The 24932-nt window shown below is 40.2% G+C and overlaps 1 long non-coding RNA gene across 2 annotated transcripts; it reads left to right on the top strand.

The window, feature by feature from the left end:
• Positions 1-14156: 14156 nt before the first annotated feature.
• Positions 14157-17314, top strand: LOC147973785 (uncharacterized). Of its 2 annotated transcripts, XR_015603688.1 has the most exons (4): positions 14157-14747; positions 15457-15527; positions 16246-16407; positions 17094-17314. It is a non-coding gene; the product is annotated as an uncharacterized LOC147973785 (long non-coding RNA). The 2 variants fall into 2 exon arrangements; XR_015603687.1 differs by having other exon boundaries at positions 15457-16407.
• The last annotated feature ends 7618 nt before the right edge of the window (positions 17315-24932 follow it).

Genomic DNA, 24932 nt, shown 5'->3' with positions numbered 1-24932 from the left:
ACTAGTGACGACAAGCAATATGTATATATACCCACGCCCACAACTCCTTTGTGTTCTACTCGTGCATATAACATCTACGCATAAACCTGGCTCGGATGCCAATGTTGGGGAACGCAGTAATTTCAAAAAATTCCTATGCACATGCAAGATCATGGTGATGCATAGCAACGAGAGGGGAGAGTATCATCTATGTACCCTCGTAGACCGTAAGCGGAAGCGTTATGACAACGCGGTTTATGTAGTCGTACATCTTCATGATCGACCGATCCTAGTACTGAACGTACGACACCTCCGCGATCTGCACATGTTCAGCTCGGTGACGTCCCGAGAACTCACGATCCAGTAGAGCTTCAAGGGAGAGTTTCGTCAGCACGACGGTGTGATGACGGTGATGATGATGCTACCAGAACAGGGCTTCGCCTAAGCACCGCTATGATATAACCGAGGTGGATTATGGTGGTGGGGGCACCGCACACGGCTAAAAGATCAATGATCAACTTGTGTGTCCATGGGGTGCCCCCTCCCCGTATATAAAGGAGTGGAGGAGGGGGAGGGCCGGCCCTCTCTATGGCGTGCCCTAGGGGAGTCCTACTCCATCCGGGAATAGGATCCCCCCCTTCAAGTAGGAGTAGAAGAGGAAGGAAGGAGGAGAAAGGGAGGAATGAAAGGGGGGCCGGCCCCCACCCAATTCGGATTGGGATTGGGTGGTGCACCTCCCTCTTTTCCCTTCCCTCTCCTCTATTCCACTAATGCCCAATAAGGCCCATATACTCCCCGGGGGGTTCCGGTAGCCTCCCGGTACTCCGGAAAAATCTCTGAACCACTCGGAACCATTCCGATGTCCAAATATAGGCTTCCAATATATCGATCTTTACATCTCGACCATTCTGAGACACCTCGTCATGTCCGTGATCAAATCCGGGACTCCGAACTACCTTCAGTACATCAAAACACATAAACTCATAATACCGATCGTAACCGAACATTAAGCGTGCGGACCCTATGGGTTCGAGAACTATGTAGACATGACCGAGACATGTCTCCGGTCAATAACCAATAGCGGAACCTGGATGCTCATATTGGCTCCTACATATTCTATGACGATCTTTATCGGTCAAACCACATAACGGTATACGTTGTTCACTTTGTCATCGGTATGTTACTTGCCCGAGATTCGATCGTCGGTATGTCAATACCTAGTTCAATCTCGTTACCGACAAGTCTCTTTACTCGTTACGTAATGCTACATCCCGTAACTAACTCATTAGCTACATTGCTTGCAAGGCTTATTGTGATGTACATTACCGAGAGGGCCCAGAGATACCTCTCCGACAATCGGAGTGACAAATTCTAATCTTGATGTATGCCAACTAATCAAACACCATCGGAGACACCTGTAGAGCACCTTTATAATCACCCAGTTACGTTGTGACGTTTGGTAGCACACTAAGTGTTCCTCCGGTATTCGGGAGTTGCATGATCTCATAGTCATAGGAACATGTATAGTTATGGAGAACGCAATAACAACAAACTAAACGATCATCGTGCTAAACTAACGGATGGGTGAAGTCAATCACATCATACTCTAATGATGTGATCCCGTTAATCAAATGAAAACTCATGTCTATGGTTAGGAAACATAACCATCATTTATTCAATGAGCTAGTCAAGTAGAGGCAAACTAGTGACACTTTGTTTGTCTATGTATTCACATATGTACTAACTTTCCGGTTAATACAATTCTAGCATGAATAATAAACATTTATCATGATATAAGGAAATATAAATAACAACTTTGTTATTGCCTCTAGGGCATATTTCCTTCAGGTGGACACTTGAAAAAGATTTGGGTTTAAGGGTTTTTGGATGCACAAGTAGTATCTCTACTTAGTACTGAATTTTTGGCTAGCAAATATAGGGGGAAAGAATCACATGTTAAATGATCTATGACAATATGACTTCTGTGTGAATATAAACAAACATACACCATTAAGTTGTCTTCCTTGTCCAATGTCAACAATTTTGGCATATAATATTTTGATGAGGCCTCACGATCACAAAAGATTTCTAGGATAGTATATCTATATGTGAATCTCCTCTTCCCTTATTAATTCTTTCATGAGTTGCATCATTGACTAATGCTATGTTTATCAATCTCGAATAAAATTTTCTACTTTCAATTTTCCTTATGTGGTGCCATCACCTACCATAGGATTAGTATATAATCTTATTAATTTATTTCCTTTCTTCATTTATTTCCTTTCTCTTTTTCTTTCTTTATTTACAACATGAAAGTAAAGAAAGCAAAAACTCAAACTAATTTTATTATATAACTTGCACATGATTACAAGGATAGATCACTAAGAAAACTCTCAAGAAAGAAAGGATCAAACTAAACTTTATTTCATCTAAAAGCAAATGATCGAACTAGGATAAGTAAAAGAAAAAAGATAGTGGGATGATACGATACCAGGGCACCTCCCCCAAGCTTGGCGGAAGCCAAAGGGAGTGCCCATACCCGATACTCAATTTTCCTTTGGTGGTGAAGAAGATGATGGTGGTGATGAAGGAGAGATCTTGCCCTCGGATTTCCATGCCAGTGGCCCACGATCATAAGATGAGCAGTGAGTCTCACGAGTCCTGCAACTAGCAGCCAAACTCATACCTTTAAACCTCGCCTCATATTCAAAGACTTGGTTTTGAACACTACTAGGGAAAAGGCTAGCAGCAGCGCGGGTTTTAGGACTATGAGTAGCGTAGGGATATGCATTACTGATAAGGCGCTACAGCTATTCCTTAGCAGTAGCGCGTGTTACACGCGCTACTGCTAGGACAAGTAGCTGTAGCGTTTTTTCAATCCCGCGCTACTGCTAATGTAACTACTGGCAGCGCGTTTTCCATCCATCGCTACTAGTATTCTTTTTTATTTTTTTATTTTTTAGTGTATTTATCGTACAAATATTGATACAATACCAGTTATGAGGTTTACATCATTATGTCCATAATAGTGTGTCAAATGAAGGTGGATTAGTTTCAAGTGGAGGCAATATGTGGTGCATGTCAAAAGTATACTACAAATCCAAACTTGATCTAGTTTGGAATAGTAGTACTTTCGATGTGCACCACATGTTGCCTCCACTTGAATCTAATCCGCCAACACAAGCTATTTAATCATCATCATAGTCATTACCACCAACATTAGATATTTAATTATCATAGTCATAGTGTAGCACACATCATCATCTTCAAACTCCCATTCTAGCTAGCTAATCACCACCAACACTAGCTAATAATAATCATCATAGTCATTACCACCAACACTAGCTATTTTATCATCATAGTAATAGTGTAGCACATCATCATCCTCAAACTCATTTCTAGCTAGCTAATCACTCCTACTGCTCTCTCTTAGGTAAAATAACATAAAACATGTGTAGCTCTCCTCCTTGATCAAGTTGGAGCATGCAGATGAACCTGTCTCCTAATTTTGGGTAGCACATCTGTTTGCTGCCCCCTAGTACTTCTCTGCACTCCCCCATCACATATCTGGTCCAGTCTTGCACTATTAATCATTCATCGCTGATCTTGAATGCACTAAAGTAACATGTAGGATATCTTGGCCGTAAGCTAATAATACTCATGGTACCTTTAGTCTCGATCCCATAAGGCACAGCATTCATCGGGAGTCCCTGTTGAAAAAACATCGTATGGTAACATACTTAGCAATGAAGTTTAGCTTCACAAATAATGTATGGAAAAGATGCACTCAGGACAAATAGTAAAAATCTTACCATCCTTCCTAAATAGATGTGACCGTAGTTCATTACAAACACTATTGGTCGCACGTTTTCAGTACTAACATTTCTAAGTCCAGGAAGAAAATTTGTCTTGACAGTATCAAGATCCTCAAGCCATGAAACATAATGACTTAGCTCCTCGCAGTTTAGTTCAGCCCCGGGACAGTAGTAGGTCCTGTCTACCAGGCGCTGGACATGTTTGCTTTCACCGAAATAAGCTGACAATACAAATTAGTTGTCAACTATTTTTGAATGAAAATTATCAAAGACATAAATATGGTTGAGAAACTTACATAATGGTGTAACTAGAGGCGTCTGCACATCGAGCCAGATGTCGGTATTACCTTCAATATCATCTTCCGGACGAATATCAAAGGTGATAACTATATCAGGCTCAAATGCATAAGTATTGCATAGTGCTCGCCATGTTTTGCATCCAAAATAGGTGTAGTCGTCTGAATTGTAAATTTTTGCGTGGAAAATATAACCATGCTCGGTCTTCAAGTAAACTTTCTTTACCTCCATAGTATGACTGAAACCTATCTTATCCAATACAAAAACTCTTGCATGACAGGAGATACGCTAGTAGAATAGTAAAAAAAATATAAGTTGAAGCAAATGAAGCAGATGTCATGGTTAATTACGAAAAAAGACTTGTCGTTGTGACTTACTGTATACACTAAGTTCTCGTCCAGCTTGATGCTGAAGCGCCTATCATCATCTAGGAAGATTCCGTCGCACAGGCCGCGCTCGTCTTCGCAGTATTTGCAAATATCGAAATCCTTTTTGTCGTCAGACATTTCCTATGTTCATAGTTAAAACATTAATTGAAAATCGATAGAAGACAACTACCAGGATACTCAACACACAAATCCGGGGCACTCGATATTTCCTACATATTCTGGCAAAATTCATGCCAAAATTCACGGAAAAAACCGGCATGACCTTTGCTAAAATAGGACATATCGAGCGCCTAAAATTTGCCAGAACGGAAATGAATCAACACTCCGGCAAAACATAGGCCACTCGGAGGTGTAACCTGCAAACATGACCGGCCACTTGGATATTGAGCAACACAAGATATACATTTCAAAATATCTTATAGGACTCAAATTAGCATGCATTCAATAAGCAAAAGTAAATCATCTCATGCGTCCGTACATCGTCGAATATTATCACTAATACATCCCGAATAGTGTCACACATATAACATCACTAGTACAACTAAAACCCTAGCACACGACGGGTATCGGCGCGGGCGGTGGACACCCACAGAGAAGGAACCATCACGGGATCATAGCTCCAATGAGATCCCTGGAGAACCTGCCAGGTATTGGAGAACCTGTGCTCCAACGCAAACAAGTAGCGACGGACGCGCGCGTCCTCCTCACTGACATGGTGACGCACCACCTCCGCGGAGTCCTCGAGCCTCTGGACCATCACTGGCCCACGCGACCGCCACCAAAGAAGGTTCGGGTCAACGACAGGCTGGCTCCTCACCAACCTGCGCCCCCCGGTAGGTAGCGCCTCCCAGTACCACCCCGGCGGAGCCCAGTCCCGGACATGGCCCATCTGGTCAAGCAGGTGTCTTCCTCCGTCGACTCGACGACGAGGATGCGGGATAGGCATCGTCCGCGTTGATGCGAGAAAAATTGCTTTAACTAAAAAAATAGCAACAAGTTCTTACTAACTAGTTCTATTAATTCAACTCGTTCTTACTAAATATAAACTAACTATAAATAGAAAGAAACTAGCACATCTACTACTACTAATTAACATCTAACTACTACATCTACTACTAATTAACATCTACTACTGCTAATTATACAACTAGTTTACCATCACTACTTCTAAAAATCAGTATCTATGAACCCTAAATTAACATCTACTACTACTAAAATCATCTACTAACTAAGCAAAGAGAGAGGGGGTGGGGGGCTTACAGAGGGAGAGACGTTGGCGGGGAGGTGCTCGGCGACAGAGGGGCGGCGAGGGCGGGCTCGGGATCGGGAGGCGGCGGTCCTAGGCGGCGGGCTCGGTCGAGGGCGGCGGTGGTGAGGTTGAGGGCGGGCGGCGGCGGCGGTGGTGAGGGCAGGCGCGCTCGGGCTCGGGCGGCGGCGACAGGAGAAGGGGAACCGGCCGGGATGGGGAGGGGAAGGAGGACTTAGCAAAATTTTGATTCAGGGGGTGGTTAACTCGAACTAGCAGCAGCGCTCATATGGAAAACACGCTATAGCTAACTTATCTATAGTGCGTTTGAGAGAAAACCGCTACTGCTAATGGAAGCAGTTATTTCTTTTGTTTATCCCAATATCAGTAACGCTTTGTCCTGAAAAAACGCTATAAGTCTAAGCAATGTAAAAATATCAAAAATATACATTGGTCGTGATTCATCTTTTTATGTATAATCTAAATAGTCAACATGAATCCTCACTGTACCTGTATAGGTACATGCGAGGATTCATATTGCAACCACAAATCATACACATATAGTTCAATGAAGACCAAGTGCTCGAGATAGGTTGAGAAGTAACATATTTAAGGTGGTAAACACCTTGTTCGCTTAGCAGTATGGGACTAAACTTAATTAGTTGCGGTGATACTTAGCAGCAACGAGTTTTGAAGAAAATCGCTACTACTAAGTTCTTTAGCAGTAGCGCGTCCACGGGAAGGGCGCTACTACTATATCTAGCCTGGGGGCAACACCGTAGCAATTATAGTAGTAGCGCTCTTTTCACCTAGAGCGCTACTGCTACTTAGTCATTAGTAGCGCTCTTTACTGAAGCTCGTTGCTGCTAAGATTCTGTGTATAAGGTTTTCCCTAGTAGTGGAAGGTCATAGATCTGGCTTTGGATAAAGTTGATTTGCTCGTTGAGGGTGAATATGATGTCCTTCATGGGCTTGCCATCCACCTTAAGATCACGGGAAAGGTCCATGATCATGAGGTGATTGGCATTTAGCCCATGCTCCACCATCACCCTTGCACAAGAAGACGTCTTGCTCCACAGCTTCAAGCCTGGCCTCCACGGTCCCTGTCCCCTTGGGACACGACACATCACGGAGGTGAAGTACCCCCTCATACATCTCGATGACCCGAGGGTGCTGCACCACTTCCAGCAAATATGGGTTGATGACATTCTTGAAGAACTTGTCCTTGGAGGAGCTTGAAGAGCCCATGGTAGATGGGATCTGAAAGAAAACAGCAAGGAAAAAGAGAACGGAGGATTTCTCCGCGATACGGTGATCAACAGGTTCGGGAAGTATATATAGTTTTTTTTTGTCTTGGAGGACAAGCATATGGCAGAAAAACGGAGTACGGAAGGTGTCCCAGGTGGGCACAACCCACCTGGGCGCGCCAAGCTACCTGGCGCTCCCTGGTGTCTTGTGCCCACCAGGGGACGCTTCCTAGAAGTTTTTTTTATTTCAAAAATTTTAAAATATTCCAAAACTGACAAAAAAATATTTTTATGGATTTTTCGGAGTCCTTTTACTTACCGTATCACGTACCTCTTATTTTCATGATTCTGGAGTGTTCCGAACGGACTCTTTTATGTGTTCTTTCGGTGTCAAATTTTGGATAATATTACTTTCAACATTGATAGGCGTACCTAAGATATAATGCTTTATTCGTTGCCCATTGACAACCTTCGGGTTAGTACCTTTGGAGTTATTTACTTTGATGGCACCAGACCGGTAAACCTCCTCGATGATATATGGGCCTTCCCATTTCGAGAGGAGCTTTCCTGCAAAAAAATTCTAAAATGAGAGTTGTACAAAAGAACATATTCTCCAACTTTAAACTCACGCTTTTGAATTCTTTTGTCATGCCATCTTTTAACTATTTCTTTGAATAACTTTGCATTCTCATAAGCTTGGGTTCTCCATTCATCTAAGGAGCTTATATCAAATAACCTCTTTTCACCAGCAAGTTTTAAATCATAGTTGAGTTCTTTAACTACCCAATATGGTTTATTTTCTAACTGAAGAGGCAAATGACAAGCTTTTCCATAAACCATTTTATAAGGATACATATCCATAGGATTTTTATATGTTGTTCTATAAGCCCAAAGTGCATCATCTAATTTCTTAGACCAATTCTTCCTAGACCTATTAACAGTCTTTTGCAAAATTAATTTTATTTCTCTATTGCTAAGTTTAACTTGACCACTAGACAGAGGATGATAGGGTGATTCAATTCTATGGTTGACATCATACTTAGCAAGCATCTTACGGAAAGCACCATGAATAAAGTGTGAACCAGCATCAGTCATTAAATATCTAGGGACTCCAAACCTTGGGAAGATAACTTCCTTAAGCATTTTAATAGAGGTGTTGTGAACAACACTACTAGTTGGGATGACTTCTACCTATTTAGTAACATAATCAACAACAACCAAAATATGTGTATACCCATTAGAGGAAGGAAAAGGTCCCATGTAATCAAATCCCAAAACATCAAATGGTTCGATAGCAAGTGAATAATTCATAGGCATTTCTTGACGCTTACCGATATTACCTATTCTTTGACATTCATCACAAGATGAGACATACTTACGGGCATCCTTGAAGAGAGTAGGCCAATAAAATCCAGATTGCAATACCTTGTGAGCAGTTCTATCTCCAGCATGATGCCCTTCATAAGCCTCGGAGTGACATTTCTGTGGGATTTGTCCCTGTTCATGCTCAGGTACACAACGTCTAATAATACCATCTAATCCTTCTTTATAGAGATGTCGGTCATCCCAAAAGTAATGTCTTAAGTCATCGAAGAATTTTTTCTTTTGCTGGTATGTAAAGCTAGGTGGTAAATATTTAGCAACAATGTAATTAGCATAGTCAGCATACCAAGGAGTACTATTAGCAACATTTATTGCAACTAACTGCTGATCAGGAAAACTATCATCAATAGGTAGTTGGTCATCAAGCACATTTTCAATCCTAGACAAATTATCAGCTACGAGGTTCTCGGCTCCTTTTCTATCAATGATATGTAAATCAGTTTCTTGTAACAATAGAACCCAACAGACAAGTGTAGGTTTAACATATTTCTTTGCCATAAGATATTTAATAGCAGCATGGTCTGTGTGAACAGTTACTTTGGAATCAACAATATAAGGTCTAAATTTATCACAAGCAAACACCACTGCTAAGAATTCTTTTTAAGTAGTGGCATAATTTATTTGAGCATTGTCTAGAGTTTTACTAGCATAATGAATAACATTAAGTTTCTTATCAACTCTTTGTCCTAGAAGAGCACCAACAACATAATCACTAGCATCACACATAATTTCAAAAGGCAAGTTCCAATCAGGTGGTTGAACAATAGGTGCAGATATTAAGGCTTTCTTGAGTGTTTCAAAGGCTTCTAAACAATAATCATCAAAAACAAAAGGTATATGATTTTGCAAAAGATTAGTAAGAGGGCTAGAAATTTTAGATAAGTCTTTGATAAACCTCCTATAGAAACCAGCATGACCTAGGAAACTATGAATACCTGTGATGTCCTTAGGACATGGCATCAAACTTAGCTTGGTCCACTTCAATACCTCTTTCTGAAATTTTATGGCCCAAGATAATGCCTTCATTAACCATAAAGTGGCACTTCTCCCAATTCAAGACAAGATTTGTTTGTTCACAGCTCTACAAAACTAGCTCAAGAATGCTTAAAATATCATAAAAAGACTTCCCATAAATAGAAAAGTCATCCATGAAAACCTCAACAATCTTTTCACAGAAGTCAGAGAATATAGCAGTCATACATGTTTGAAAGGTAGTAGGTGCATTACATAAACCAAAAGGCATACGCCTATAAGCATAAGTTCCAAAGGGACAAGTAAAAGTAGTCCTTTCTTGATCAGGTTGAGAAACAGGTATTTGTGAAAAGCCAGAGTATCCATCTAGGAAGCAAAAGTGTGTGTGCTTAGATAATCTTTCAAGCATTTGATAAATAAAAGGAAAGGGGTAATGAAATTTTCTAGTTGCTTTGTTTAATTTTCTATAGCCTGTAACAATTCTTTGTGGAATAAGTTCATTCTTATCATTAGGAACAACAGTAATACCTCCTTTCTTAGGGACACAATGAACAAGCCTTACCCATCTACTATCAGCTATAGGATAGATTATACCTGCTTCCAGAAGTTTTAAGATTTCCATTCTGACCACTTCTTTCATTTTTGGATTCAACCAACGTTGGTGATCAACAACGGGTTTAGCATCAGGTTCCATATTAATTTTTGATACGTCTCCAACGTATCTATAATTTTTGATTGTTCCATGCTATTATATTATCTATTTTGGATGTTTAATGGGCTTCATTATACACTTTATATTATTTTTGGGACTAACCTACTAACCCAAGGCCCAGTGCAAAATTGCTGTTTTTTTGCCTATTTCAGTGTTTCACACAAAAGGAATATCAAATGGAATCCAAACGGAATGAAACCTTCGGCAGAGTTATTTTTGGAACAAACGTGATCCAGTGGACTTGGAGTAGACGTCAAGAAAGGAGCGAGGAGTCCACGAGGCAGGGAGGCGCACCTGCCACTTGGGGGCGCCCCCACCCTCGTGGGCCCTCGCAGCTCCACCGACCTACTTCTTCCTCCTATATATATATCCATATACCCCAAAAACATCCAGGAGCACCACGAAACCCTATTTCTGCCGCCGCAACCTTATGTACCCAAGAGATCCCATCTTGGGGCCTTATCTGGAGCTCCCCCGGAGGGGGGATCAATCACGGAGGGCTTCTACATCAACACCACAGCCTCTCCGATGATGTGTGAGCAATTTACCGCAGACCTTCGGGTCCATAGTTATTAGCTAGATGGCTTCCTCTCTCTCTTCGGATCTCAATACAATGTTCTCATCGATCTTCTTGGAGATCTATTTGATGTAATTCTTTTTGTAGTGTGTTTGTCGATATCCGATAAATTGTGGGTTTATGATCAAGATTATCTATGAACAATATTTGATTCTTCTCTGAAATCTTTTATGTATGATTTGTTATCTTTGCAAGTCCCTTCGAATTATCGGTTTGGTTTGGCCTACTAGATTGATCTTTCTTGCAATGGGAGAAGTGCTTAGCTTTGGGTTCAATCTTGAGGTGTCCTTTCCCAGTGACAGCAGGGGCAGCAAGGCACGTATTGTATTATTTCCATCGAGGATAAACAGATGGTATTTATATCATATTGCTTGAGTTTATCCCTCTACATCATGTCATCTTGCCTAATGCGTTACTCTATTCTTATGAACTTAATACTCTTGATGCATGCTGGATAGCGGTCAATGTGTGGAGTAATAGTAGTAGATGCAGAACTGTTTCGGTCTACTTGTCGTGGACGTGATGCCTATATACATGATCATGCCTAGATATTCTCATAATTATGCACTTTTCTATCAATTGCTCGACAATAATTTGTTTACCCACCGTAATACTTATGCTATCTTGAGAGAAGCCACTAGTGAAACCTATGGCCCCCAGTTCTATTTTCCATCATATAAGTACCCAATCTATTTTACTTTGCAATCTTTATTTTCCAATCTATATCATAAAAATACCAAAAATATTTATCTTATTATCTCTATCAGAACTCACTCTCGTAATTGACCGTGAAGGGATTGACATCCCCTTTATCGTGTTGGTTGCGAGGTTCTTATTTGTTTGTGTAGGTGCGAAGTGACTTGCGTGTAGTCTCCTACTAGATTGATACCTTGGTTCTCAAAAACTAAGGGAAATACTTACGCTACTTTGCTGCATCACCCTTTCCTCTTTAAGGGAAAACCAACGCAGTGCTCAAGAGGTAGCAAGAAGGATTTCTGGCGCCGTTGCCGGGGACATCTATGCCCAAGTCAAGACATACCAAGTACCCATCACAAACTCTTATCCCTTGCATTACATTATTTGCCATTTGCCTCTTGTTTTCCTCTCCCCCACTTCACCCTTGCTGTTTTATTCTCCCTTTTTCCGTTCGCCTTCTTCCTGTATGTATCTTTGCTTGTGTTTCCATGTGCCTTCTACTTGCTTGCATCTTGCTTGCTAAAAATCTATTGATATGGATCCACTTAAAGTGTTCTACTTGGATCATCTTCGATCCTTATGCGCTCGTGCTGAAACCCCAACTAGCCTAGTTGATGGGAAATCTTTAGATGAGCATGCTCATTTTGTTCGTCACCGTTGGTCTGAAAAAGGGCGACTCTTCTGGGATCAAATAAACAAATTTATGTGTTATGCTTGGAATCTTTGTGAAATTCATGATTTTACTTGTTGCTCTAAGAACCCTAAAAAACACCTTCCCTACCTATGTGAGTTTAATGATAATGAAATCTTATCTTCTTATGCAAAGGGTGTTTATAGTTACTACGATATCGAACAAATGGAAGAATTTGTTGCTTTTAACGGTGCTTATGAAGTTGCTTCTTTGATTGAAAAGTATGATATTACTCTTTACAAATCTGAAAATTTTGACATACTTAAATATTGCTGTGAAAACAATGCTCATAATGTCTATGTCAAAGAATTTATTGAAAGAATGACCGTTGCTTGGGAAGAAAATAATGATATGCATGAATCTATAGATAATTATGATTCCAATGATTTGATTGAAATATCCCTCGATGAACATGATGCTTGCTATTCTTGTTTCCATGATGCCAATATTTATGAAGATGAGTTTGCTATAGTTCCTTATGTTAAACATGAGATCGTTGCTATTGCACCCATACTTGATAGTTCCTTCGATAAAAAGCATGATTGCAATGATGTTATCATAAATTCCCTTAATATCAATTATGTTAGTGATATGAAAAACCTCAAGCTTGGGGTTGCTAGTTTTGTTATGACTACTACTTGTTGCAATGATCACTACTAGGGAAAACCTTATACAAAGAAACTTACGAGTAGCGCGGGACAAAAAGAAGCGCTACTACAATTTACCACTAGCGCATGTTATCCAAACGCGCTGTAGCTAAGATCATAGCAGTATCGCGTCTAACTGTAGAGGCGCTACTACTACAATTCTCCTTACTATTCTCGCCGGGGTACCTATAGTAGTAGCATGCCTACGGAAAAGCGCGTTGATTCTAAGATTGTTGTAGCAGTGTGTTTCGCGCAGGAAGCACTACTTCTAAGGAAAGGAAAATAAAATGAAAAACATATAGAAAAGTAAATGAAATGAAATAAATATAAAAATGGGAAGGAAAAAAGAAAATGTGAATGAAAATAAATGAAAAATAAAAATAAAGGAGAAATGCGTAGCAACAGCGGGCTTTATGGACACGCGCTATAGCTAATGTAGCAGTAGCGCTTTCCGTGGAACGCGCTGCTGCTACTTTCCACTTAACCAACCATTTTCTTCTTCCCCAATGCCCACTTCCCCCAAATCCAACACACGTGTGTCTGTTGTCGCCGCCCGGCCGCCGCGCGCTCTCCCATTGCCCTCCGCATGCCGTCGACGCCGCCCCCCAACCCCCACCTCGACGCCGCCCCCGACCCCGACCCCGTCCTCGACCTCGACACCGTGTGCCCCTTTCCCTAACTCCGTCGGCGCCCAGGTGAGCACACCCTCCGCCTCCTCCTCCCCTACCTCTGCCTAGCTAGGGTTCTTAGGGTTAAATTTCAGAGTTCATCTAATTAGTTAGGGTTCATCAAATTAGATGCTAATTATGGCAGCAGTTGTTAAATAGAATTAGTTTTAGAGTTCATCAAATTAGTTAGGGTTAAATTTTAAAGTTCATCAAATTAGTTAGGGTTAAATTTTAGAGTTCATGAAATTAGTTAGGGTTCATTAAAGTTTAGAGTTCATCAAATTAGTTAGGGTTAAATTTTAGACTTCATCTAACTAGTTTTTTTTACTGTTTTTAGTAAGTGTTTAATAGAATTAGTAAGAAAATTAATATGACTAGTTGAACTAGTTTATTTTTTAGTAAAAACTAGTTTATTTTTATTTATAGTAAGTGCTTAATTGAACTAGTTGAGTTAATACAACTATTTCATTTTTAGTACGAAAATTAATAGAACTATTTTACGTTTTTAATTAAAGCAATTATTCCCGCATTGACGTCGACGATGCCTATCCCGCATCCTCGTCGTCGAGTCGGCGGAGGACACCTGCGTCACCAGATGGGCCATGTCCGGGACTAGGCTCCGTCGGGGTGGTACTGGGAGGTGCTACCTATCAGGGGGCGCAGGTTGGTAAGAACACTACAAGAAATCTGTTAGTCCATGACGGATTTCTGATGACGTCTTTAGATACCGTCATGGATTTGTTGGTACAGCCGCGCAAGCCCGTTGAAGCCCGCTAAAGCCCGACTAATTGTTCCCTGTATAAAAACCTAACCCTAAAACGCTCCTCTTCCGCCCCTCTCCCTCCTCCGGAGCCGCCTCCCATTCCACATCGTCTCCCACACAACGCCCCCACCCTCCTCCCTCAGCTCGCCGCCTCCCTCCTCTCTCAGCTCGCCGACGGCCCTCCCCACCTCTAACCTCGCAGCTACGGTGGCTGCTAGATCTGCCACAACCCCCACCCATCCATCCCTCTCGTGACCCATCTCTCTCTCATACGAATCCGTGCGCTACCACCAACGCCCGCTGATTCCGACGACGTCCACCACTGCGCAGCATGCTCACGACCTCGTCCCCGACCCATCTATTCCCCAGTACGACTGGATCTGCCGCTCCTGGCCTCCGGTGCTCGTCCACGACCCATAGCCCACGGCTAGGGTTTCGACTGCAGCATCTTGTCCGTCGCCGGCGCATCTCCAGCGGTTCCTCTCTGTCATACATTGCGCTCCCTCACGCCATCTCCTCCTCCTGAATGGCACCCATGAGCTCTGTGCACTCGCGCGCATTGGGCTGCGCCGGCGCGGACGTTCTTCCTGTGGCGACCTCCTCTGTCGCACGACGGCATTGTCTGGCCTGCACTGCAACCGCTGCCATGCCTACAATCCTCTTCGGTGAGCACTACTACCTCTGCCTCCCTCCTCGGCTTGATTTTGGATATTTCCCATCAAGAACTCATGATATAATATTTCCCAATATTTATCCCTGTTGTATAACATTTATAGTACAGTAGCAAATTAGGCTATAGTCAGTAAACTATCTGATGCTTTCTTGGTTTGATTAAAATTACATGGACAATCATGTAGCCGTAGTTTTAGTTGACTGCTGTTGGTATTGATGACTCTCAAGTGGCAACTATTTTGACATATTCTGAGAACTTATAACATGATATTGGACACCTAGTGGATGATCGATGCATAATTATTTTTCGCTGCCTGAAAAGAGGTTGGCCCATGTGCAGGGCGAGACATGGGAAAGTGGATGATCAGTGGAACATATGTTTTATTCTTGACCTGAGAATATAAGTTCTCAGATCAAAATCTTGATTAAAAAATTTGGTCCTGTAGCATATGTTTTATTGTTGACCTCCACTGAATATAGCATATGCCTAATTAAAAATGATATATAACGCTAAAAGTGGATGATCGATGCATATGTTAACCTAGTGGATGATCGATGCATACTGAAAAGAGGTTGCCTAATCAAACTGGAAAAAAGTACCGTACTTCTCGTAGCATGTCTCATGTTTCCAGCATCTCTGACCTCTGTAATTCATTATGTACTGAACTTCATGTCTTGTTGTTTAACACTGTCGTTTCTCAGGTTTAAGTTCTGCAGCTGATGGACGGGAAAATGTTTGGCCATGGTCTAACACTTCTGGGTGATAGATTGCTGTATTAACCTCATTTTTTTCAAAATCTTTGCATAACAATTGATATGTTGAATATAGTATAACTATTTTCCTATGTTTTTTATTTGACCATCTCCTGGTGTTCATGTGTCTTGATTCAGCTTTTTCTGCAAATGTGTCTTGATCCGGCTTGTACGTTAATGACTATAAGTAATTACATAAGCTATGCAATATATTAAATTTGTAGTTCTCCTCATCATGTATATTTTTTGTCAGTGATGCCACTGTTTTTGGCGTATATACTTTGTTATTCTTGTTTGTAGGTACTGTAAGATTTTAGAACTTACGGCAAAATCGTATCTGCTATTCTGATGTGCATTTTTGTATCTTTCTAGAACCAAAAGAGAAAAGTAGAATTGTACCCCTTCTTACTGCCGAATAAAAGGGAATTTTGTACGGGTTCAATCACTTCCAAAAGGCTGTTTGATATATCCGGAAAAGGGAGTTATCCACTTTATGTATTGATGGATGTTTGTTTTAGCACGTATATTACTGGATGTCGTTTTAAGTTGTAGCATTTTTGTCTTCTTGTATTGTGGAAACAATGTTCCTTGTCTGACATATTTCTCTAGTGATGTGAAGTGTATATACTAATGTAGTATTATTATGCTTGTTCTGATTTCTAAAGTGGTGTCTCAAAGTTCTCGATGTTTGCTATTTCTAGTACTTATGCTGTATTTGGGGATTATTTCCTGGCTCAGGTGTCCACTGATCAGTGAGTAAGGTTGATATGACAACCGAATCAGTCCACTAACAGAGTTAAAGAGAGACGAAGAGCTATGCTGGAGACAAATGAACTAGGTGTATCAATTCTTAAGGACCTTCATCAACAACAGTAGACACTGCTGCATGCTCACACCAGAGTACGTATTCAATCATAACTAATTTATAATAGTTTAGATATACATCCTTGGAATGTTATGCGAATCGTCGTTGGCTGCATAGCTCTTACGTTCATCATTACTTCCAGCCTGGTTGTTATTTCTTGCATTACTGGTAGAGATCATATTGTCATAGCCCATTATATAAGTTCTCTAGGTATGGTTGATTTGCTCTATCCAATTCTAAATATAATAATAATAAAATTAAGTGCAGTGTGACTTTGAAAGTGTCTACACCTTGAACATTTCATTTGATTCTTGTTTTCTCTACCATTGAATGCTATTACTTATAATCTGCTATATATTAACATCTGCACCACAGAATTAGTTTCATTAAATTCTTTGTAAAATATATTTTCGTAATATGGAGTAAACTTCGTTGTTCTTGATAATATAGTACACCTAAGGTATTCTCACACGTATAGATAGGTGTATATGTTTACATAAGAAAAAAATACACATAATTAGTTCATAACCATGGTAGTTTTACTGCAAGTAGTTTTCCAAAAACAATAACTTGTCTCCTTCCCTTGTCCCTTTATTGTCAACAGCTCATGAGTGACATCCAAATCATGTGAAATAAAAAAGATGGTTCAGATGACAATAATTACCATTGTTGTTGTTGTAATCAACTTGCCATTTTGTAACAGAAGCATTTTGTTTTATAGGTTTCCTTGGTGGTGAGAGCCGCAAAGGAAGTTTGAGCTGTAGAGGTGAAGCTGTAGAGGTGAAGTTGATGATTAAGAGGGTCTGTAGAATGTTGTATATTTGTTGATGTAATCTGGTTATTGAGGGCATGTGAACTGATGTTGGATGTGTTCTTGGGCACATTTTAAAAGGCCTTTACTCAGTGAAATAATTGAATAGAAATTTATGAAATGGCTAAATTATTGGCATGTTCAATGGAAATTACTTGTGTTATGAATGCTTGATTGATTATGTGTACTGGTTCGTGTTGTATCTGGTTGGATGAATATCATGGGCTTTATAAAAAATGCACTAAACTGCCATAATAAAGATGGGGTAATGGCTTGGCTGGACATAAATAATAGGGCAGGATGCCATGTCAGATCTACACTAGCTCCACGTAGGTGCCATGTGTGGTACATATATTGGTACAATGTCATGTAAATCCATGACGGACTAGTCTGTCATGGAGGACCGGGCCTGGGCGGGCCTGGGACTGATCCGTGATGGCTAGGAGCTGTCATGGTGGTGCAGTTGTCAAATTATGACGCGATATACATGACGGATCTTGAATCCGTCATGGACCTCCCTCCTTGACGGTTTTTCACTGTTCTGTGACAGATTGAGTCTGTCATGGATTAACAAGATTCTTGTAGTGGAAGTCAGCCCGTCGTTGACCCGAACCTTCTTTGGTGGCGGTCACGTGGGCCAGTGACGGTCCAGAGGCTCGAGGATCCCGCGGAGGTGGTGCATCAATGTGTTAGTGAGGAGGACGCGCACGTCCGTCGCTACTTGTTTGTGTTGGACCACAGGTTCTCCAATACCTGGCAGGTTCTCCAGATATCTCACTGGAGCTATGATCCTATGATGGTTCCTTCTCTGTGGGTGTCCACCGCCCGCGCCGATACCCGTCGTGCGCTAGGGTTTTCATTGTATTAGTGATGTTATATTTATGACACTATTCGGGATGTATTAGTGATAATATTCGACGATGTACGGATGCATGAGATGATTTACTTTTGCTTATTGAATGCATGCTAATTTGAATACTTATTTATTTTACGATTTGGTTTTGCTTATTGAATGCTCATGTCAATATGAGTCCAATAAGATATTTTGAAATTTATATCATGTGTTGCTCAAATAGGATATGTGCTTGCCCAAGTGGCCAGTCATGTTTGCAGGTTACACCTCCGAGTGGCCTATGTTTTGCCGGAGTGTTGATTCATTTCCATTTCGGCAAATTTCAGGCGCTCGACATGTCCTATTTTAGCAAAGGTCATGCCGGATTTTTCCGTGAATTTTGGCATGACTTGTGCCAGAATATGTAGGAAATATCGAGTGCCCCAGATTTGTGTGTTGAGTATCCTGGTAGTTTCCTTCAATCGATTTTCAATTAATGTTTCAACTATGAACATAGGAAATGTCTGACGATGAAAAGGATTTCAGTATTTGTGAATACTGTGAAGACGAGCGCGGCCTGTGCGATAGAATCTTCCTAGATGATGATAGGCGCTTTAACACCAAGCTGGACGAGAACTTCGAAGTGGATACAGTAAGTCACAACGACAAGTCTTTTTTTACTATTCTACTAGCGTATCCCCTGCCATGCAAGAGTTTTTGTCTTGGATAAGATAGGTTTCAGTTCTACGAAAAATACTATGGAGGTAAAGAGAGTTTACTTGAAGACCGAGCATGGTTATACTTTCCACGCAAAATTATACAACGCAGACACCTACACCTATTTTGAATGCAAAACTTGGCAAGCACTATGCAATACTTATGCATTTGAGCCTGATATGGTTATGACCTTTGATATTCGTCCGCAAGATGATATTGAAGGTAATATCGACATCTGGGTCGATGTGCAGACGCCTACAGTTATACCATTATGTGATTTTCTGAACCATATTTATGTCTTCGATATTGTTTATTCAAAAATAGTTGACAACTAATTTCTATTGATAGCTTATTTCCGATCAAGCAAACATGTCCAGCGCTTGGTAGACAGGACCTACTACTGTCCCGGGGCTAAACTAAACTGCGACGAGATAAGTCATTATGTTTCATGTCTTGAGGATCTTCATACGTGCAACCAATAGTGTTCGTACTGAACTACAGTCACATCTATTTAGGAAAGATGGTAAGATTTTTACTATTTGTCCTAAGTGCATCTTTGCATACATTTTTTAAGCAAAACTTCATTGCTAAGTATGTTACTATACGATGTTCTTCAACAAGGACTCCCGATGAATGGTGTGCCTCATTGGATCAAGACTAAAGGTCGCATGAGAATTGTTAGCTTACGGCCATGATTTCTTAGAATGCACTTTAGTGTATTCAGGATTTCTAATAGCGAGGAATGCTTAATAGTGAAAGACTGGAGCAAAATTGTGAATGATCGCAGAGAAGTACTAGGGGGCAGCAATCAAAAGCGCAGCCCACGATTAGGAGACATGTTCATTTGCGTGCTCCAACTTGATGACGCGGGAGTGCTACACATGTTTTATGTTATTTTAGCTGAGAGACAGCAGCAGGAGTGATTAGCTAGCTAGAAATGAGTTATGATGATTAAATAGCTAGTGTTGGTGGTAATGACTATGATGATTATTATTAGCTAGTGTTGGTGGTCATTAGATAGCTACCGCAGCTAGTGTTGGTGGTGATTAGCTAGCTAGAATGAGTTTGAAGATGATGATGTGTGCTACACTATGACTATGATGATTAAATAGCTAATGTTGGTGGTAATGACTATGATGATGATTAAATAGCTTGTGTTGGCGGATTAGATTCAAGTGGAGGCAACATGTGGTGCACCTCGAAAGTACTACTAGTCCAAACAAGATCAAGTTTGGATTAGTAGTATACTTTTGACATGCACCACATGTTCCCTCCACTTAAACCTAATCCACCTTCATTTGACACACTGTTATGGACATATTGATATAACAACCTCATAATTGGTATTGTACCAAAATTTTTATAATGGCGTATAAATACACTAAAAAAATGAGAACAAGAATACTTGTAGCGATGGAGTGTAAACACGCTACAACTAGCTATATTAGCAGTAGCGCTGGAGTGAAGAAACGCTATTGCTATATATCTTAGCAGCCGCGTGTGTAGCACGTGCTACTGCCAAGGAATAGATGTAGCGCCTTATCAGTAGCGCGTCCTCCCGCGCTACTGATAGGCAAAATATCCGCGCCACTGCTAGGGTTTTCCCTAGTAGTGGATCATGATTGGGGTGATTTTTCTTATGATCTTGAAAATTTATTTAAGCCCCATGATGAATATAAGATTGATAATAGTGTTTGCAATATTATTGAAAGTGGGTCTGGAAGAGTGTCAAGTTTAGATCCCACATATTTGGAGAATGTACAATCTTATGAAATTTTTGATAACAGTGGGTTTGAAGAGGTCATGACTTTAGTTAATTTTAATCCCACTATTTTGGAAGAGTGTCAACATTGCATACATGTGGATCGTGTTAAGTATATGTTTTGTGACAGCTATATTGTTCAATTTGATTATGATCCTACATGTAATTATTATGAGAGAGGAAAATATGGTTGCAAAAATTTTCATGTTACTAAATTACCTCTCGTTATGTTGAGATTGATATTGTTTTTTTCGACTTCCATGCATATGCTAGTTTTTGCTTGCCTTGATAATTTGTTTGCCTATAAGATGCCTATGCATAGGAATTATGTTAGACTTAGATGTGATTTTCATATGCTTCATGATGCCCACTTCGTGTTTCAATTGCTATCTTTCATGTGAGCATCATTAAAATTATAGAAGCCTAGCTAGGGGCGTTAAATGATAGCACTTGTTGGGAGGCAACCCAATTTTATTTTTGTTTCTTGCTTTTTGGTTCTGCTTAGTAATAAATAATTCATCTAGCCTCTGTTTAGATGTGGTTTTATGCTTTTAATTAGTGTTTGTGCCAAGTAGAACCTTTGGGAAGACTTGGGGTAAGTTTTTGCGATCTTGCTGTAAAAAACAGAAACTTTAGCGCTCACGAGATTTCCTGCCATGTTTTACTGGGGAGTGCGATTAGGTTCATTATTTTTGGAGATGATTAATAGGAAAATTCCTCACGTCCACAAATTTATTGCAGAATTTTTTGGGTTACATAAGTATTAGAAACCTACATATTACTACAGACTGTTATGTTTTTTGACAGATTCTGTTTTTCGTGTGTTGTTTGCTTATTTTGATGAATCTATGGCTAGTATCGGAGGGTATGAACCATAGAGAAGTTGGAATACAGTAGGTTTAACACCAATATAGATAAATAATGAGTTCATTACGGTACCTTAAGTTGTGCTTTGTTTTCTTATACTAACGGAGCTCATGAGATTTTCTGTTGAGTTTTGTGTTGTGAAGTTTTCAAGTTTTGGGTAAAGATTCGATGAATTATGGAATAAGGAGTGGCAAGAGCCTAATATTGGGGATTCCCAAGGCACCCGAAGGTAAAATTCAAGGACAACCAAAAGCCTAAGCTTGGGGATGCCCCGGAAGGCATCGCCTCTTTCATCTTCGTCCATCGGTAACTTTACTTGAGGCTATATTTTTATTCACCACATGATATGTGTTTTGCTTGGAGGATCTTGTATGATTTGAGTCTTTACTTTTTAGTTTACCAAAATCATCCTTGCTGTACAAACCTTTTTGGAGAGACACACATGAATCGGAATTTACTAGAATACTCTATGTCCTTCACTTATATCTTTTGAGCTAGATAATTTTGCTCTAGTGCTTCACTTATATCTTTTAGAGCATGGTGGTGGTTTTATTTTATAGAAATTATTCATCTCTCATGCTTCACTTATATTATTTTGAGAGTCCTTTAGAACAGTATAGTAATTTGCTTTGGCTATAAAATTGGTCCTAATATGATAGGCATCCAAGATTGGTATAATAAAAACTTTCATAAAAAGGGTGCATTGAATACTATGAGAAGTTTGATACTTGATAATTGTTTTGAGATATAAAGATGGTGATATTAGAGTTGTGCTAGTTGAGTACTTGTGAATTTGAGAAATACTTGTGTTGAAGATTGCAAGTCCCGTAGCATGCACGTATGGTAACCGTTGTCTAACAAATTTGAAACATGAGGTGTTCTTTGATTGTCTTCCTTATGAGTGGCGGTCGGGGACGAGAAATGGTATTTTGCTACCAATCTATACCCCTAGGAACATGTGCGCAATGCCTGCTTTTTGATGACTTATAGATTTTTGCAATAAGTATGTGAGTTCTTTATGACTAATGTCGAGTCCATGGATTATACGCACTCTCACCTTTCCATCATTGCTAGCCTCTTCTGTACCGTGCATTGCCCTTTCTCACCTTGAGAGTTGGTGCAAACTTCGTTGGTGCATCCAAATCCCGTGATATGATACGCTCTATCACACATAAACCTCCTTATAACTTCCTTAAAACAGCCACCATACCTACCTATTATGGCATTTCCATAGCCATTCCAAGATATATTGCCATGCAACTTTCCACCATTTCATTTATGACACGCTTCATCATTGTCATATTGCCTTGCATGATCATATAGTTGATATCATATTTGTGGCAAAGCCACCATGCATAATTTATCATACATGTCACTCTTGATTCATTGCCCTTCCCGGTACACCACCGGAGGCATTCATATAAAGTCATATTTTGTTCTAGTAACGAGTTGTAATCATTGAGTTGTAAATAAATAGAAGTGTGATGATCATCATTAATAGGGCATTGTCCCAAATAAAAAATAAAAAAGGGGGAAGGCCAAATAAAAAAAGGAAGGCCCAAAAAAAGAAATAAAAAGGGACAATGCTACTATCCTTTTTTCACACTTGTGCTTCAAAGTAGCACCATGATCTTGATGATAGAGAGTCTCTTGTTTTGTCACTTTCATATACTAGTGGGAATTTTTTTCATTGTAGAACTTGGCTTGTATATTCCAACAATGGGCTTCCTCAAATGCCCTAGGTCCTCGTGAGCAAGCAAGTTGGATGCACACCCACTTAGTTTCTTTTATTGAGCTTTCATACATTTATAGCTCTAGTGCATCCGTTGCATGGCAATCCCTACTCCTTGCATTGACATCAATTGATGGGCATCTCCCTAGCCCATTGATTAGCTGCGTCAATGTGAGACTTTCTCCTTTTTTTTCATCTCCACATAACCCCCATAATTATACTCTATTCCACCCATAGTGCTATATTCATGGCTCACGCTCACGTATTGCATGAAAATTGAAAAAAGTTTGAGATTACTAAAGTATGAAACAATTGCTTGGCTTGTCATCGGGGTTTTGCATGATGAGAGTATTCTTGTGTGACGAAAATGGAGCATGACCAAACTATATGATTTTGTAGGGATGAAATTTCTTTGGCCATGTTATTTTGAAGTATTATTATTTTTATGTCAATATTAAACTTTTGTTTTGAATCTTTCGGATCTGAATATTCATGCCACAATAAAGAAAATTACATTGAGAATTATGTTAGGCAGCATTCCACATCAAAAATTATGTTTTTATCATTTACCTACTCGAGGACGAGCAAGCATTAAGCTTGGGATGCTTGATACGTCTCCAACATATCTATAATTTTGATTGTTCCATGCTATTATATTATCTGTTTTGGAGCTTTAATGGGCTTTATTATACAATTTTATATTATTTTTGGGACTAACATACTAACCAAGGCCTAGTGCAAATTGCTGTTTTTTTGCCTATTTCAGTGTTTTGCAGAAAAGGAATATCAAACAAAATCCAAACGGAATGAAACCTTCGGGAGAGTTATTTTTGGATCAAACGTCATCCAGGGGACTTGGAGTAGACGTCAAGAGAGGAGCGAGCAGGCCACGAGGCAGGGAGGCGCGCCTGCCCCCTGGGTGCCCCCCCACCCTCGTGGGCCCCTCTCAGCTCCACCGGCCTACTTCTTCCTCCTATATATATCCATATACCCCAAAAACATCCAAGAGCACCACGAAACACTCTTTCCACCGCTGCAACCTTCTGTACCCAAGAGATCCCATCTTGGGGCCTTTTCTGGAGCTCCCTCAGAGGGGGAATCAATCATGGAGGGCTTCTACATCAACACCATAGCCTCTCCGATGATGTGTGAGTAGTTTACCGCAGACCTTTGGGTCCATAGTTATTATCTAGATGGCTTCTTCTCTCTCTTTGGATCTCAATACAAAGTTCTCCTCGATCTTCTTGGAGATCTATTTGATGTAATTCTTTTTGCAGTGTGTTTGTCAAGATGCGATGAATTGTGGGTTTATGATCAAGATTATCCATGAACAATATTTGATTCTTCTCTGAAATCTTTTATTTGTGATTTGTTATCTTTGCACGTCTCTTTGAATTATCAGTTTGGTTTGGCCTACTAGATTGATCTTTTTTGCAATGGGAGAAATACTTAGCTTTGGGTTCAATCTTGCGGTGTCCATTCCCAATGACAGCATGGGCTGCAAGGCACGTATTGTATTGTTGCCACCGAGGATAAAAAGATGGGGTTTATATCATATTGCTTGAGTTTATCCCTCTACATCATGTCATCTTGCCTAATGCATTACTCTGTTCTTATGAACTTAATACTCTAGATGCATGCTTGATAGCGGTCGATGTGTGCAGTAATAGTAGTAGATGTAGAATCGTTTCGGTCTACTTGTCGCGGACGTGAAGCCTATATACATGATCATGCCTAGACATTCTCATAATCATGCACTTTTCTATCAATTGCTCGATAGTAATTTGTTTACCCACCATAATACTTATGCTATCTTGAGAGAAAGCCACTAGTGAAACC

Source organism: Triticum urartu, chromosome 5A (assembly GCF_056163025.1).
Source record: "Triticum urartu cultivar PI428250 chromosome 5A, HENAU_Tu73, whole genome shotgun sequence".
NCBI classification, from domain to species: domain Eukaryota; kingdom Viridiplantae; phylum Streptophyta; class Magnoliopsida; order Poales; family Poaceae; genus Triticum; species Triticum urartu.
The sequence above is the reverse complement of the archived record's forward strand: the minus strand, read 5'-3'. Positions and strand labels throughout refer to the sequence as shown.